Consider the following 17,434-nt stretch of genomic DNA (forward strand, 5'->3'; position numbering starts at 1 on the left):
TGGGAATTCAGATCTCAAGACCCAGAGACTAGAAAACCAAGTCTAGGTCTCAATGCCTTCCTAGATCCAACAAGAACAATTGAAAGGAAATTGTAAATTGCGAGGAAAGTAGATGAGAAGCAAGTAACAGAAACGAAAATTCAATTAAGCAGTAAATACACAGAGAGATCCAAGGATGAGATTGAAACAGAATTTCTTCAATTCTCCAACCCAAAATCCAAGACAATTGTAATTGAAATTGAAAGCAATAAAACTGAGAGGAAGAGAAGTGAATTCTCCTTCCCCAAGACAAAGAAATTAAAGATCACTCAATATCCAAAGCTCTCCGAAAACTATTATGAAAATTTCAAAAGAAAGCTCTCTGAAGAACTTGAATTCTATCCTATTTATACACTTTCTTCAAATGATCTTCAAGCCTTGAGTTGGGCCTTTGCTCTTGGTGGAATTGGGTTGAAAGAGGCCTTGGTTGATTGCTCTTGAAGTTTGGAGAAGAACCAAAGTGAACCAATTGAACCGGTTTTGAGTTTTGCAAAAGTTGGACCAAAAGTTTGAGCAAACGTTAGGGGGCTAACTTTTGCCCAAACTTTTCATATCAGCAACTATATCCATCTGATACCAACGTTGGTGCCAAAGTTAGGGGTCTAACTTTGGCCCTAACGTTGGCCTTACCTTGTGCACTTGTGGCGCCAACGTTAGCCACCAAGTTAGGGGGCTAACGTTGGCGCAAACTTTTGCTCCTTCCCTTGTGATTTTCATGTGCCAACGTTAGCCACCAAGTTAGGGGGCTAACGTTGGCGCAAAATTTTGGTGCCCAGGGAGGTTTTCTTCATGCCAACGTTAGCCTCAAAGTTAGGGGTCTAACGTTGGCGCAAACTTTTGGGGCCCAGGAGTGATTTTCATGTGCCAACGTTAGCCTCAAAGTTAGGGGCTAACGTTGGCGCAAACTTTTGGTACCCAGGGAGTGATTTTCAAGTTCCAACGTTAGCCCAAAAGTTAGGGGGCTAACGTTGGGGCTAACTTTTCAACCAAAAGTTTGTGCAAAAGTTTGATGCTAACTTTAGGTCCAGCTTTTTGCTTCTTGGTTCAATTTCACTTATTCCATTGTCTTCTCTTTACTCCTAGCTATTCCTTCTTGCTTCAACCTTTCTCCAAGCTTCCTTCACCTATCATTAATCAACCAAACACATCAAATCTATGCTTGAAATCATGAGATATTCATTCTTTCATAATATGTGACAATAATAGTATAAAACCTCATGAAATAGCATGAATTCATACATGGTTGATTAAATCAAAGGAAACATGAAAATCTACCTAATTGGCTTGCTTGTAGCTCAAGAAAGTGCATAATTCTAATGAAAACAAAAGAAAAAGACTAGTTAAAATAGGCTAAGATGACTTGTCATCATCAGGAACCCTGTAACCCTTAGAAATACCACAATGGAAATGGGAGCAGATCACTATGGATTTTGTCACGGGATTGCCAAGGACCTCAACAGGACACAATGCCATTTGGGTAATTGTGGACAGGTTGACAAAATCAGCGCACTTCCTTCAGATTCGAGTTGACTATACATTAGAAAGGCTGGCACGGATATATATTCAAGAAATCTTACGATTACACAGAATACCTTCGTCAATTGTTTCAGATCGAGATCCGAGGTTTACTTCCAGATTTTGGGGAGCTTTCCAGAGATCGTTGGGAACAGAATTGCATATGAGTATAGCATACCATCCTCAAACAGACGGACAATCAGAGCGGACAATCCAAACATTGGAAGACATGCTAAGATCTTGTGTGATGGATGACCAAGGCAGTTGGGATAGATATATGCCATTGGTCGAGTTCGTCTACAACAACAGTTACCAACAAAGTATCGGAATGACACCATATGAAGCTCTCTACGGAAGAAGATGTCAAACACCATTGTGTTGGAATGACGACGGAGAAGCTAGTGTCTTAGGTCTAGACTTAGTGCAAGAAACTACTGAAAAGATAAAGGGGATTCGCCAGAAGATCCAGACAGCACAGAGCCGTCAAAAGAGCTATGCCGATAATAGATGTAGACCCTTAGAGTTTAGTGAGGGAAACCATGTCTTTCTTAAAGTAACCCTGACTACTGGAATAGGTAGAGCCCTTAAGACTAAAAAGCTTAACCCTCGATACATAGGACCTTTCCAAATACTTAAAAGAGTCGGTCTAGTAGCTTATCAAGTAGCCCTTCCTCCATATCTGTTGAACCTTCATGATGTTTTTCATGTCTCGCAACTTAAGAAATATATTCCCAATGAGAGTCATATTTTACAACCAGAGACAGTACAGTTACGAAACGATTTGACATATCAAGCATCACCAGTTCAGATCGTAGAAAAAGGTGATAAGCAGCTAAGAGGCAAAACTGTTCGCTTAGTCAAAGTAGCTTGGGGACAAAGAGGAGAAGAAGAGCACACTTGGGAACTGGAAGATAAGATGAAAGCTGATTACCCGCATCTATTCTCAGGTAACTAAAATTTTGAGGGCAAAATTTTCTTTTAGGTGGGTAGAATGTAACAACCCCGGTTTTCGAGTACGCGAGATCTTTTTTGAAGGTACGAATTTCTCCGGAAGATCAGTAAGGGGAAAACCTTTGATATATCATCAAGTATCTCAATCCTCATTGTCATTATGTTATCTTTAAGTTAGAACCTTTCCCGAGGCAAGCTCAATAATGCAGTCGCGAAGAACTTAGTTTTTGAACCGTATCGGTTAGGAGTTTTAATTCGGTTTTTCGTAAATAGTCTCAGTTTGACAAACCGGACTCGATTTATGAGAGAAGAGAGATAATAGGATGATATTATCATTATATGAGTATTAGAAGCCTCTTGAATGATATTATAAGTTTACCTGATCAGTTTTAGTTAAAAACAGAAAACCGGTTTAACCGGGTTCACAATTTACTGGTGCAGCTTAGCACTAGCACCCTCTGATGACTTTAGCAATGCTAAGGCCTCATTATTCATGTTTTATTCTCATAATAAATATTTTGCTAGTGTCATTTATGCTAGTAGCTCAGAAAATAATTTTTAGAGATGTTTTTGCAAGTGTTCCGATACATCTAGTTTTAGTAGTTATACACCTGAGATATTTTAATATTATTTTAATCCACCTCCAAGCGAACCAATCACAACTCACCCTACACCCCCAAAACCCCCAAGGCTGGCTCATTTTCACTTTGTGGCCGAAAATAGGTAGAGAGAAAAAGAGAGAAAAGTTCTTAGTTCCAAATCTTCAAAGCTTGATTTCTGCTGAACTAAAACTCAAATCAAAATTTCAATCCGACCAAAATGATCCTCTCTTCTTTCTCTCCATGATCATATGACTTATCAAGGCTGGAATCAAGGTGAGTTGGCTGCACCATCTCTCTTTTGATTCGGTTTCAAGGAAACATGCTTAAATATGTGTTTTCTTGATGTGATTTAGGAGGAAAAAGTGCTTAAGGACCACCTGAAAGTTTGATTGAATTAGGAGCAGCAAGACCAGGTAGGGTGTCACGAAATTAATCTTGATTATTTGTGTTTGAGATGTGTGAATGTTGTATAATTTGGCTGTGCTAAAAATTGGTTGCATATATGATTGATTCTTGGTGAAAATTTGGTGAAATTTTGATGAAATTTGATGAAATTCAAGCTTTAAAGTTCATGTTCTTGGGCAGCTGGAAAAACGAAACCCTAAGCTTAAATTGAGGTTCAATTTGTGTTGAAATCATGTAGAAAAGATGGGATTTTAGTGGAAGCAATTTTATTTTGAATTATAGTAAAAATTGGTTGTTGAAAAGACTGAAAAACGGGTGAAAACAGAGAAAGAATCTGAAGAATTTATGAAGAACATGAAGAACACTTTGAGTGTGGTGAAGAACAATGAAGAACACCTTTTTGATTCATAAAAGGGCAAGGAAGTAATTATTTTGGTATTTGAGGGGTTATTTGGTAATTTCTGAAAGTTTGGATGGTAAAAGTAGAAATATTAAAAGTAACGGGTGGTAAAAAGTGAATTTTAAAGGTTAAAGGTTAAAGTAAAGTTAATTTTCGAAAATATATTAATAAAATAATAAATAATAATAAAATATTAAATAATAATATTTAATTAAAATAATATTTTAATAAAAATAATAAAATAATGCGAAAAAGGCAGTTTTCTGTAAAAGCTTTAGAAAGACAACTTTAAGTGCAGAATCTCATAATTACCTTCATAAAACTCTTAGGGAGTGGTAAGAACATATTAGCGAGGCAAATATAAATAAAAGATAAAATTTTAAGAAAAGATAAAAATCGAAGAAAAAGTCTGTAAGATTTTAATGACAGAAAAACAGACAGAGACTAGCAAACAAACTAGGGCAACATAGTTAGTCTTTGAGTTGCGACTAGGGTTAGGTATTATATGAAAAGTTAAATTGTTTCAGTATAGACTTAATGAACCTATACTTGAAACATGCTAACTATTCATACCGAAATTTACATAAGCTTTAAATACACAGATTAAACAGAGAAATCAGAGCAGGGTAAAGAGACTAAGAGCAGAAGGCTTATTGAAAGGTTAATTGTTGCTTGAGGCAACCCAAGAGATATTGTTTGCTTATTCGTTGCTTAATGCAACCTAAGAGATAATATTTATTATCTGTTGCTTTAAGCAACCCAAGAGTTTCTGTAGGGAAACTTGGATACCTACAGCAATTTTTCGTTCCCAAGAGTATATTTCCTGCGAGTAGAAAGCAGAGGCTGTCTCAATAGAGCTGCTAATAATTATATGCGCATTTATTTGAATGGAAGATCGTATCCGGGAAATCGTGAACTCGTGACCGGATAAATGTCGGGAATGCAGGTGCTAACCGACACATGAGCTCATGGCCTGTACTAGGGCTAGACATGCATCATTCTTGTCTGCGCATCATTCTCTGTTGCTTTCCTTCTTGTGAGTGAACTATTTCTTTATGTTTGTCTGCTTGAGTGTTATGTCTGTGCTTTATTTCCTTGTGTTCTTCTGTTTGTGTTCTGTTTTCTGTTTTCCTATCTATTTTAACTACTGTTCACTACTTTACTGTATTCTAATATCTATCTGCTAATCGGAATCAAATAAATGAACGTAACTAATAACCCCGACCCTACTAAGAACTTCCCAGTTCTTACCCCTTCTCTCCCTTCCTCCCCCCTCAGATGGAGACGGGCGTGATCTTCTATGAGTTCGAGGACCCTTACGTCTACGAGGATCCGGTACATCACAGTTACTTCATTACAGGTTTGGAGTCTCGTATTAGACGATATGCATTACCTAATCGAGCTTTTCAACATCCTCTGTCTAGCCCGCATTTTGACCCCGATGCTCCTTACGACTTTCCCTTATCCTGGTTACATCCTGACGCACCTGGACATCCTTTTCCTGATAATCCCGGGCACCCTGTACCAGCTCAACCTTTGAATGAGGCGGTACCTGAGCCTATCATTCCTGATGAGCCTGAGTTAGCTGATGACTACGTACCTGTGATACCACCAGAGTGGGACTTTCCCCCTGAGCCGATCCCTGACTTTCCACAGCCTGATGAGCCGGCACTTCCGGACGGTGGGGTAGCTCCTATATACGCGAACGGACCTGTGCTCGCGAATGGTTTTGTACATAGTGACAGCAGTGTTTCTGGTGGATCTGAGGGTATAGCTGTAGCTGCGGATGATGAGGAGGAGGAGGATCCCGAGATAGAGATAGAGCAGGATGAGGAGATGGACGAGCCTCACGGCGATTCTCCGAACGGCCACGTGTAGATATAGTTTGACTGCGGAAGGGGCATTCTTTTGATGACACTCTAGTCTGACATTATCTATTAGTTAGTCTCTCACTTGTGTTAGTACACCCGAGAGCTAGGATCTATGGAGTGGTTAGGCTAGCCTGGGCGCCAGTGTAGCGGCTTTTTGTATAGGCCAGGCCCTGGGAGTGTCATGTATATATTAGCTACATAGGATGACGAGGATGTAGACTGACTTGACCTTGTGTAAATGCTACATGTTGTGTTATAGTGTACATGATGTATATTATCTGCTATATTTCTATATTTTTCTATGCTTGCTTTTATTACTCTCAATGTATGCTTGTTTATTTTACATTATCATCCGCAGCGAACAAAAAAAAATTACTCGTAAAATTGGCATCGCTCTAACAAGGAACAGGCTCCTATATTAAATAAAAATTAATAATTATGAAGGATAAGTTAGTGACACTTAGCTTCTTGTATGACCATGGCATACTGGGAGTTGGGTCGTTACAAGTTGGTATTGTAACGACCCAACTCCCAGTATGCCATGGTCATACAAGAAGCTAAGTGTTACTAACTTATCCTTCCTAATTATTAATTTTTATTTAATATAGGAGCCTGTTCCTTGTTAGAGCGATGCCAATTTTACGAATAACTTTTTTTTTGTTGCGGATGTTCATGTAAAATAAACAAGCATACATTGAGAGTAATAGAAAAGCGGCATAAAGAAACAGAGTAATACAGCTGATAATATACATCATGTACACTATAACAAAACATGTAGCGTTTACACAAGATCAAGTCAGTTTACATCCTCGTCATCCTACGTAGCTAATATCTACACGACACTCCCAAGGCCTGGCCCATACAAAAAGCCACTAAACTGGCGCCCAGGCTAGCCTAACCACTATATAGCTCCTAGCTCTCGGGTGTACTAACACAAGTGAGAGACTAACTAATAGATAATGTCAGACTAGAGTGTCATCAAAAGAATGCCCCTTCCGCAGTCAAGCTATATCTACACGTGGCCGTTCGGAGAATCGCCGTGAGGCTCGTCCATCTCCTCATCCTGAACTATCTCTATCTCAGGATCCTCCTCCTCCTCATCGTCCACAGCTACAACTATGTCCTCAGATCCACCAGAAACACTGCTGTCACTATGTACAAAACCATTCGCGAGCACAGGTCCGTTCGCGTATATAGGAGCTACCCCACCGTCTGGTAGTGCCGGCTCATCAGGCTGTGGAAAGTCGAGGATCGGCTCAGAGGGAAAATCCCACTCTGGTGGTATCACAGGTACGTAGTCATCAGCTAACTCAGGCTCATCAGGAATGATAGGCTCAGGTACCGCCTCATTCAAAGGTTGAGCTGGTATAGGGTGCCCGGGATTATCAGGAAAAGGATGTCCAGGTGCGTCAGGATGTAACCAGGATAAGGGAAAGTCGTAAGGAGCATCGGGGTCAAAATGCGGGCTAGACAGAGGATGTTGAAAAGCTCGATTAGGTAACGCATATCGTCTAATACGAGGCTCCAAACCCGTAATGAAGTAACTGTGATGTACCGGATCCTCGTAGACGTAAGGGTCCTCGAACTCATAGAAGATCACGCCCGTCTCCATCTGAAGGGGGAGGAAGGGAGAGAAGGGGTAAGAACTGGGGAGTTCTTAGCAGGGTCGGGGTTATTAGTTACGTTCATTTATTTGATCCCGATTAGCAGATAGATATTAGAATACAGTAAAGTAGTAAACAGTAGTTAAAATAGATAGAAAAATAGAAAACAGAACACAAACAGAAGAACACAAGGAAATAAAGCACAGACATAACACTCAAGCAGACAAACATAAAGAAATAGTTCACTCACAAGAAGGAAAGCAACAGAGAATGATGCGCAGACAAGAATGATGCATGTCTAGCCCTAGTACAGGCCATGAGCTCATGTGTCGGTTAGCACCTGCATTCCCGACATTTATCCGGTCACGAGTTCACGATTTCCCGGATACGATCTTCCGTTCAAATAAATGCGCATATAATTATTAGCAGCTCTATTGAGACAGCCTCTGCTTTCTACTCACAGGAAATATACTCTTGGAAACGGAAAATTGCTGTAGGTATCCAAGTTTCCCTACAGAAACTCTTGGGTTGCTTAAAGCAACAGATAATAAATATTATCTCTTAGGTTGCATTCAGCAACGAATAAGCAAACAATATCTCTTGGGTTGCCTCAAGCAACAATTAACCTTTCAATAAGCCTTCTACTCTTAGTCTCTTTACCCTGCTCTGATTTCTCTGTTTAATCTGTGTATTTAAAGCTTATGTAAATTTCGGTATGAATAGTTAGCATGTCCCAAGTATAGGTTCATTAAGTCTATACTGAAACAATTTAACTTTTCATATAATACCTAACCCTAATCGCAACTCAAAGACTAATTATGTTGCCCTAGTTTGTTTGCTAGTCTCTGTCTATTTTTCTGTCATTAAAATCTTACAGACTTTTTCTTCGATTTTTATCTTTTCTTAAACTTTTATCTTTTATTTATCTTTGCCTCACTAATATGTTCTTACCACTTCCTAAGTGTTTTATGAAGGTAATTATGAGATTCTGCACTTAAAGTTGTCTTTCTAAAGCTTTTACAGAAAACTGCCTTTTTCGCATTATTTTATTATTTTTATTAAAATATTATTTTTAATTAAATATTATTATTTAATATTTTATTATTATTTATTATTTTATTAATATATTTTCGAAAATTAACTTTACTTTAACCTTTAACCTTTAAAATTCACTTTTTACCACACGTAACTTTTAATATTTCTACTTTTACCACCCTAACTTTCAGAAATTACCAAATAACCCCTCAAACACCAAAATAATTACTTCCTTGCCCTTTTATGAATCAAAAAGGTGTTCTTCATTGTTCTTCACCACACTCAAAGTGTTCTTCATGTTCTTCATAAATTCTTCAGATTCTTTCTCTGTTTTTGCCCGTTTTTCAGTCTTTTCAGCAACCGATTTTTACTATAATTCATAATAAAATTGCAGCCACTAAAACCCCATCTTTTCTACATGATTTCAACATAAATTGAACCTCAATTTAAGCTTAGGTTTTCGTTTTTCCAGCTGCCCAAGAACATGAACTTTAAAGCTTGAATTTCATCAAATTTCATCAAAATTTCACCAAATTTTCACCAAAAATCAATCATATATGCAACCAATTTTTAGCACAGCCAAATTATACAACATTCACACATCTCAAATACAAATAATCAAGATTAATTTCGTGTCACCCTACCTGGTCTTGCTGCTCCTAATTCAATCAAACTTTCAGGTGGTCCTTAAGCACTTTTTCCTCCTAAATCACATCAAGAAAACACATATTTAAGCATGTTTCCTTGAAACCGAATCAAAAGAGAGATGGTGCAGCCAACTCACCTTGATTCCAGCCTTGATAAGTCATATGATCATGTAGAGAAAGAAGAGAGGATCATTTTGGTCGGATTGGAATTTTGATTTGAGTTTTAGTTCAGCAGAAATCAAGCTTTGAAGATTTGGAACTAAGAACTTTTCTCTCTTTTTCTCTCTACCTATTTTCGGCCACAAAGTGAAAATGAGCCAGCCTTGGGGGTTTTGGGGGTGTAGGGTGAGTTGTGATTGGTTGGCTTGGAGGTGGATTAAAATAATATTAAAATATCTCAGATGTATAACTACTAAAACTAGGTGTATCGGAACACTTGTGAAAACATCTCTAAAAATTATTTTCTGAGCTACTAGCATAAATGACACTAGTAACATATTTATTATGAGAATAAAACATGTATAATGAGGCCTTAGCATTGCTAAAGTCATCAGAGAGTGCTGGTGCTAAGCTGCACCAGTAAATTGTGTACCCGGTTAAACCGGTTTTCTATTTTTAACTAAAACTGACCAGGTAACCTTATAATATTATTCAAGAAGCTTCTAATAATAATATAATGATAATATCATCCTATTATCTCTCTTCTCTCATAAATCGAGTCCGGTTTGTCAAACTGAGACTATTTAAGAAAAATCGAATTAAAACTCCTAACCGATACGGTTCAAAAACTAAGTTCTTCGCGACTGCATTATCGAGCTTGCCTCGGGAAAGGTTCTAACTTAAAGATAACATAATGACAATGAGGATTGAGATACTTGATGATATATCAAAGGTTTTCCCCTTACTGATCTTCCGGAGAAATTCGTACTTTCAGAAAAAGATCTCGCGTACTCGAAAACCGGAGTTGTTACATTCTACCCTCCTAAAAGAAAATTTTGCCCTCAAAATTTCAGTTACCTGAGAATAGATGCGGGTAATCAGCTTTCATCTTATCTTCCAGTTCCCAAGTGTGCTCTTCTTCTCCTCTTTGTCCCCAAGCTACTTTGACTAAGCGAACAGTTTTGCCTCTTAGCTGCTTATCACCTTTTTCTACGATCTGAACTGGTGATGCTTGATATGTCAAATCATTTCGTAACTGTACTGTCTCTGGTTGTAGAATGTGACTCTCGTCGGGAATATATTTCTTAAGTTGCGAGACATGAAAAACATCATGAAGGTTTGACAGATATGGAGGAAGGGCTACTTGATAAGCTACTAGACCGACTCTTTTAAGTATTTGGAAAGGTCCTATGTATCGAGGGTTAAGCTTTTTAGTCTTAAGGGCTCTACTTATTCCAGTAGTCGGGGTTACTTTAAGAAAGACATGGTCTCCCTCACTAAACTCTAAGGGTCTACGTCTATTATCGGCATAGCTCTTTTGACGGCTCTGTGCTGTCTGGATCTTCTGGCGAATCCCCTTTATCTTTTCAGTAGTTTCTTGCACTAAGTCTGGACCTAAGACACTAGCTTCTCCGTTGTCATTCCAACACAATGGTGTTTGACATCTTCTTCTGTAGAGAGCTTCATATGGTGCCATTCCGATACTTTGTTGGTAACTGTTGTTGTAGATGAACTCGACCAATGGCATATATCTATCCCAACTGCCTTGGTTATCCATCACACAAGATCTTAGCATGTCTTCCAATGTTTGGATTATCCGCTCTGATTGTCTGTCTGTTTGAGGATGGTATGCTGTACTCATATGCAATTCTGTTCCCAACGCTCTTTGGAAAGCTCCCCAGAATCTGGAAGTAAACCTCGGATCTCGATCTGAAACAATTGACGAAGGTATTCCGTGTAATCGTAAGATTTCTTGAATATATATCCGTGCCAGCCTTTCTAATGTATAATCAACTCGAATCGGAAGGAAGTGCGCTGACTTCGTCAACCTGTCCACAATTACCCAAATGGCATTATGTCCAGTTGAGGTCCTTGGCAATCCCGTGACAAAATTCATAGTGATCTGCTCCCATTTCCATTGTGGTATTTCTAAGGGTTACAGGGTTCCAGACGGTTTCTGGTGTTCCACCTTCACCTTCTGGCAGGTTATATTTTTAAGAGAGTATATTTGGTTTTAAAATTACTCTACCTTTCAATTTTATCAAAATATCTACTCATATCTATCTATATTCTTTTATAAAATCCTGATTTTAACCCTAATATCACAAATTCCTAATTTATAACCTAAATTCCTAAATCTACAATCAGAAAAGGAAAGAAAGGGCACGGGGAGCTTAAGGGGGAAACAGAAGGGAAGAAAGAAGGAAACGGAGAGCAGAGGGAGAGGGTGACGGAACAGAGAAGAAGAGGGAGAAGTGGATCGTCATCGGGGAGGGAGGAGACTGCCGCCGTCGTGAGCCATCACTACGCGCTGCCGTCGAGTACACGGACCAGAGGGAGACGCGAGCAGTGACTGAGAGGAAGCTCCGTCCTCGTCGCCGTTCCATAGTCGCTGTTGAAGCCAACCTCATTGTCGTCGAATCGTCGCTGCTGAACCGCTGCTGTGCCGCCATCAAGTCTGAGTTGAGGAAAGGAGACGTGGACTCGGCGTCGCCCAGAGAGAAACATGAATGGTGAGGCGAAGCAGAACGCATGGTGGGAAGGCTTTCCTTGCCACCGCCGCCGCTGGAATCTCTGGTTTCCGCCATGATTAATGGTGAGTCAGTTAAACCCTAGCCATGAGAACCACCATCTCTGAACCTTTACTGCTCTGAAAATACCCTGTATCTACCTCTGATGTTCTTGGTTATGTTTGTTGGAGCTTGTCTCAATGGAGCCACTGGCGGGGTGTTGCTGCTGTCGGAACCACCGCGAGCGGGGTGTTGCTAGGAATCACTGCTGCCCTGCTTCCGCTATACTTAGGTTCAACATCCATTGGACTGGGTTAGCCTTTTTTCCCTTATTTCTGCTCCAATTGCACGCTCTATTCTGCCGATCTCTTATTAAACTGCTTGTTCCTGTTTTAATTCAAATTTGGCTTGTGCTCTGTTTTAAATTTCCAGAGCCGCTTCTGCTTTCGATTCTATTGAATTTCAAATGTTGGTTTCGTTGCAACCATGATCACTGTTGTGGGAGCTAACGCCGCTGCTATCTTGATTGAAACTGTCGCATAGCTAGTATTGGTTCAGCCAGCTGCCTCGCTATAATCCCGCCTCCGGGTTCTTTTAATCGCGACATCAAGGTAGGGGGTTTAAAACGATTTTAATTTAAGAATGCCTACAAGGTTTATTGAGTAACTGCAAATAGATTTAATACCTGTGAGTAATTGATTGATTATGTGAATATTGAATTGTGGCTGAAATTGTGATTGGAATGGTTGAGATTGTGATTTAGAATTGTTGATTAGTGATATTGATTGACTATGTGGATTGGAAATTGTTTGATAACCAATTGTTGTGAATTTCTGAATTTTAATGAGTTATGTCAGATTGGTTGCCGTTGAGCTGTTATTTGATATATTGTAAGGTTAATGAACTTGCTTGGTGGTTGATTTGGAATTGATTTTGAGGGATATTAAAGGGTTGAGTCTTGAACACTAAATGATTTGTTGAAAATCAGATTCTCTTGAAATTAAAAGGCAACTTTGAAAGTGATTTAGTAACTCTATAGTGACTGAAATTATAAGAATTTAAATGTTAAGTAAATTATATTAAGTGTAATTATGAAAATTCAATTTTTAAGGTTTCGTATCAACTAGAGAATTAGTTATGATTTTTCAAAGTTGAACTTTCTGATTTTTCTGTATAATTTTAAACGAAGTCAGAAACTTTGAAAAGCTATAACTACTTACGTAATGATCGGAATTGTATGAGGCCAAGCCTGGGTTAAACTTGGGAATATAAGAAACTAAACTGGTAAATTTGAGACTTTTTCATTAAGTTTATGATTTATGGCGAATTTTTGAATTGGGGACGTCAAATCTGGTTTTTTTGCAGAACGTTTAACACAGCAGCAACTTGTTTCCTCTATTGGAATTTCTCCAGTTTGAATTTTGAAATGGAACCAATTTTAAATGAAACTTTGGTCCTAATACTTTAATTTCATTAAAATTTAGAATTGTTAGAGTTGTGGTTTTAAAGATTTGGGTTTTCAAAGAAAGATGTATTATGCAGTAAAAGTCAGGCTTTGTTTTCTAAGTCAGTAACTTTGAGGTTTTATAATTTTTAATTCTGGAATGATATTGAGATGCAACTAATTGGAGGTGAAAATTGAGTATGTTTAGTATATATGATTCAAATTTCAGGGTTTTCCATGTTTTAATAAGTGAGTTATGGGACTTGGAAGAGGTTGTGTTCAATGATTTGTAAAACAAAATTCTGCAGAAAATTACCTAACTTCCAAGCTACGTAAATCCTTCATTAAAAATGGTATGACCGTGGAACCAATTGAGAAAGAAATTTGGATGAGTTATGTTTAACCACATTAATTTTCAAGGTAGTTGGATTTAATTTGGATTTTATATGAAATTTCAAATGTTGTATGGTGCTGCTGTCTTCTGGTTTTAAAACACTGCAGAACAGTCACGATTTTGCTTATATTCCCGAAGCTAGAGTCAGCAAAAAATTATAATTTTTAGTTTAATAGAAAGTTTAATCCGAGACGGTCGCATGGATATAAAGTTTGCGTAATTCCGAATTCATTTGATATTTTAAAAACAAAATGGAAATCAGGCTGCCAAGTTGTGTTGGTAATTATTTTGGATATGGAATTTAAGAAATAGATTTTCTATTATCAAATATTTTTGAGAATATATTGCTGTGGCAAATGATGAAAGAGGCTGATGAATTGTTGAGAAAGAAGGAACCCGTAAGGGTAGATAAGTCCTATTTTTAAAGGAGATTATGTCCAAATTTTTATAAAAAAATATAAGGACTTAATCAAAATAAATATTCAAGGCTTATTTAATAATAATAACTTCAATGATTCTTTTAAGAAAAGAATATTTGATTTATGAGATTGTTGGCAAGGGCGTGGGTTTAGTCCCGCTTGCGTATTTGCAATTATGAAAGAAAAAGGAAAGAGTAAAGTACTTATTGTATGATTGTCTGTTGCTAGAGGTAACCCAAGAGATATTATTTATTTGTTTGTTGCTTAATGCAACCCAAGAGATGTTTGTGTATTTATCTGTTGCCCTGAGGCAACCCAAGAGTAATTTTCCGTTCCCAAGAGTATATATTTTCTGCGAGTAGAAAGCAGAGGCTGTCTCAATAGAGCTGCTAATAATTATATGCGTATTTATTTGAACGGAAAATCGTATCCGGAAAATCGTGAACTCGTGACCGGATAAATGTCGGGAATGCAGGTGCTAACCGACACATGAGCTCATGGCCTGTACTAGGACTAGACATTCATCATATGCATCTATGTGACATTGTTTGGGTGTACATATTATAATTGGTTTGCCTAAGTGAATAATTCTGTTAACTGTTAATTGCTATATTTGATATAATTGCTCTTGATTGTGTTTGAACCTCATTACTTGTGTTTGAAATTGATTGGCTGGATTGTGGTGAATTGGGTGTTGGTTGAATTGCTTGGGCCTGAGGCCATGACTGGTTTGTGTTGGAAGTCTAGTTCTGTATAAAGTATCTGACTGGTTCAGCATAGACTTAATGAACCTATGTTTGGAGCAGGATGATCATTTATACCGCGTAGGTAACTTCTTTTATGTTATGGTCTAGTAAAGTATGAAAAATCAAACTGGTTCAGCATAGACTTAATGAACCTATGCTTGGAATAGGTTGGTCATTCATACAGTCTAGGAAACTTTTAAGAGTTTTATAAAGAAAATATGGTTCTAGGATTTTGAATAATTAACTAATGTTTTTAAAGAAGGTTAATTTTCTTTTAGATGTCTCTGAATGAAATTAACTATTTGCGCCTTATTCTTTACTTTCACGGCATTCTCGACCTCTACTGAGAACATGTGGTTTGGTTCTCACCCCCAAATTTTCCACCCTTTCAGTGACACAGGTTTGAAGATGCAACTTGAAGCTGCGAGCGATTAGTAGGTTTTCTTTATGATTTTAATTGGTCTTGTAGAGTCCCCTCGCTGATTGTCCCTTGAGAGTTTATTTCATATAGAGGGGTAGGTTTGGTATATTGTATTTGAGTTTTATTTGGTTTCTTTTGTATAAGAATTATTATCAATAATATTTATGTGATTATTATTATTTGTAAATGTTTGAATTATGACTTTAATGAATAAAAAACAAAATTTTCTGGCATTTTCTTAAAACTGAAACGCGAACTCGATACAAAGGCTCGATAATTAAGTAGTTAATACTAGAGAAGGTTATGTAATGTTCTTTCTAGTGGAAATACCCTGACTTAAGCAAGGTATTTTGCTGGACGGGACGTTACCAACTTGTAACGACCCAACTCCCAGTATGCCATGGTCATACAAGAAGCTAAGTGTTACTAACTTATCCTTCCTAATTATTATTTATTATTTAATATATGAGCCTGTTCCTTGTTAGAGCGATGCCAATTTTACGAGTGATTTTTTTTGTTGCGGATGTTCAGGTAAAATAAACAAGCATACATTGAGAGTAATAGAAAAGCGGCATAAAGAAACATAGAAATACAGCTGATAATATACATCATGTACACTATAACAAAACATGTAGCGTTTACACAAGATCAAGTCAGTTTACATCCTCGTCATCCTACGTAGCTAATATTTACACGACACTCCCAGAGCCTGGCCCATACAAAAAGCCGCTAAACTGGCGCCCAGGCTAGCCTAACCACTATATAGCTCCTAGCTCTCGGGTGTACTAACACAAGTGAGAGACTAACTAACAGATAATGTCAGACTAGAGTGTCATCAAAAGAATGCCCCTTCCGCAGTCAAGCTATATCTACACGTGGCCGTTCGGAGAATCGCCGTGAGGCTCGTCCATCTCCTCATCCTGCTCTATCTCTATCTCAGGATCCTCCTCCTCCTCATCGTCCACAGCTACAACTATGTCCTCAGATCCACCAGAAACACTGCTGTCACTATGTACAAAACCATTCGCGAGCACAGGTCCGTTCGCGTATATAGGAGCTACCCCACCGTCTGGTAGTGCCGGCTCATCAGGCTGTGGAAAGTCGAGGATCGGCTCAGGGGGAAAATCCCACTCTGGTGGTATCACAGGTACGTAGTCATCAGCTAACTCAGGCTCATCAGGAATGATAGGCTCAGGTACCGCCTCATTCAAAGGTTGAGCTGGTATAGGGTGCCCGGGATTATCAGGAAAAGGATGTCCAGGTGCGTCAGGATGTAACCAGGATAAGGGAAAGTCGTAAGGAGCATCGGGGTCAAAATGCGGGCTAGACAGAGGATGTTGAAAAGCTCGATTAGGTAACGCATATCGTCTAATACGAGGCTCCAAACCCGTAATGAAGTAACTGTGATGTACCGGATCCTCGTAGACGTAAGGGTCCTCGAACTCATAGAAGATCACGCCCGTCTCCATCTAAGGGGGGAGGAAGGGAGAGAAGGGGTAAGAACTGGGGAGTTCTTAGTAGGGTCGGGGTTATTAGTTACGTTCATTTATTTGATCCCGATTAGCAGATAGATATTAGAATACAGTAAAGTAGTAAACAGTAGTTAAAATAGATAGGAAAACAGAAAACAGAACACAAACAGAAGAACACAAGGAAATAAAGCACAGACATAACACTCAAGCAGACAAACATAAAGAAATAGTTCACTCACAAGAAGGAAAGCAACAGAGAATGATGCACAGACAAGAATGATACATGTCTAGCCCTATTACAGGCCATGAGCTCATGTGTTGGTTAGCACCTGCATTCCCGACATTTATCCGGTCACGAGTTCACGATTTCCCGGATACGATCTTCCGTTCAAATAAATGCGCATATAATTATTAGCAGCTCTATTGAGACAGCCTCTGCTTTCTACTCGCAGGAAATATACTCTTGGGAACGGAAAATTGCTGTAGGTATCCAAGTTTCCCTACAGAAACTCTTGGGTTGCTTAAAGCAACAGATAATAAATATTATCTCTTAGGTTGCATTCAGCAACGAATAAGTAAACAATATCTCTTGGGTTGCCTCAAGCAACAATTAACCTTTCAATAAGCCTTCTGCTCTTAGTCTCTTTACCCTGCTCTGATTTCTCTGTTTAATCTGTGTATTTAAAGCTTATGTAAATTTCGGTATGAATAGTTAGCATGTCCCAAGTATAGGTTCATTAAGTCTATACTGAAACAATTTAACTTTTCATATAATACCTAACCCTAATCGCAACTCAAAG

At 38.4% G+C, this 17,434-nt stretch overlaps 1 long non-coding RNA gene across 1 annotated transcript; it reads left to right on the forward strand.

Annotated features, from left to right (window-relative positions):
• The first annotated feature begins 11,314 nt into the window (after positions 1 to 11,314).
• On the forward strand, positions 11,315 to 15,395 carry LOC140181142 (uncharacterized). The gene is made up of 4 exons (XR_011875796.1): positions 11,315 to 11,824; positions 11,930 to 12,051; positions 12,171 to 12,349; positions 15,134 to 15,395. It is a non-coding gene; the product is annotated as an uncharacterized lncRNA (long non-coding RNA).
• The last annotated feature ends 2,039 nt before the right edge of the window (positions 15,396 to 17,434 follow it).

Source organism: Arachis hypogaea, chromosome 18 (assembly GCF_003086295.3).
Source record: "Arachis hypogaea cultivar Tifrunner chromosome 18, arahy.Tifrunner.gnm2.J5K5, whole genome shotgun sequence".
Taxonomy (NCBI): domain Eukaryota; kingdom Viridiplantae; phylum Streptophyta; class Magnoliopsida; order Fabales; family Fabaceae; genus Arachis; species Arachis hypogaea.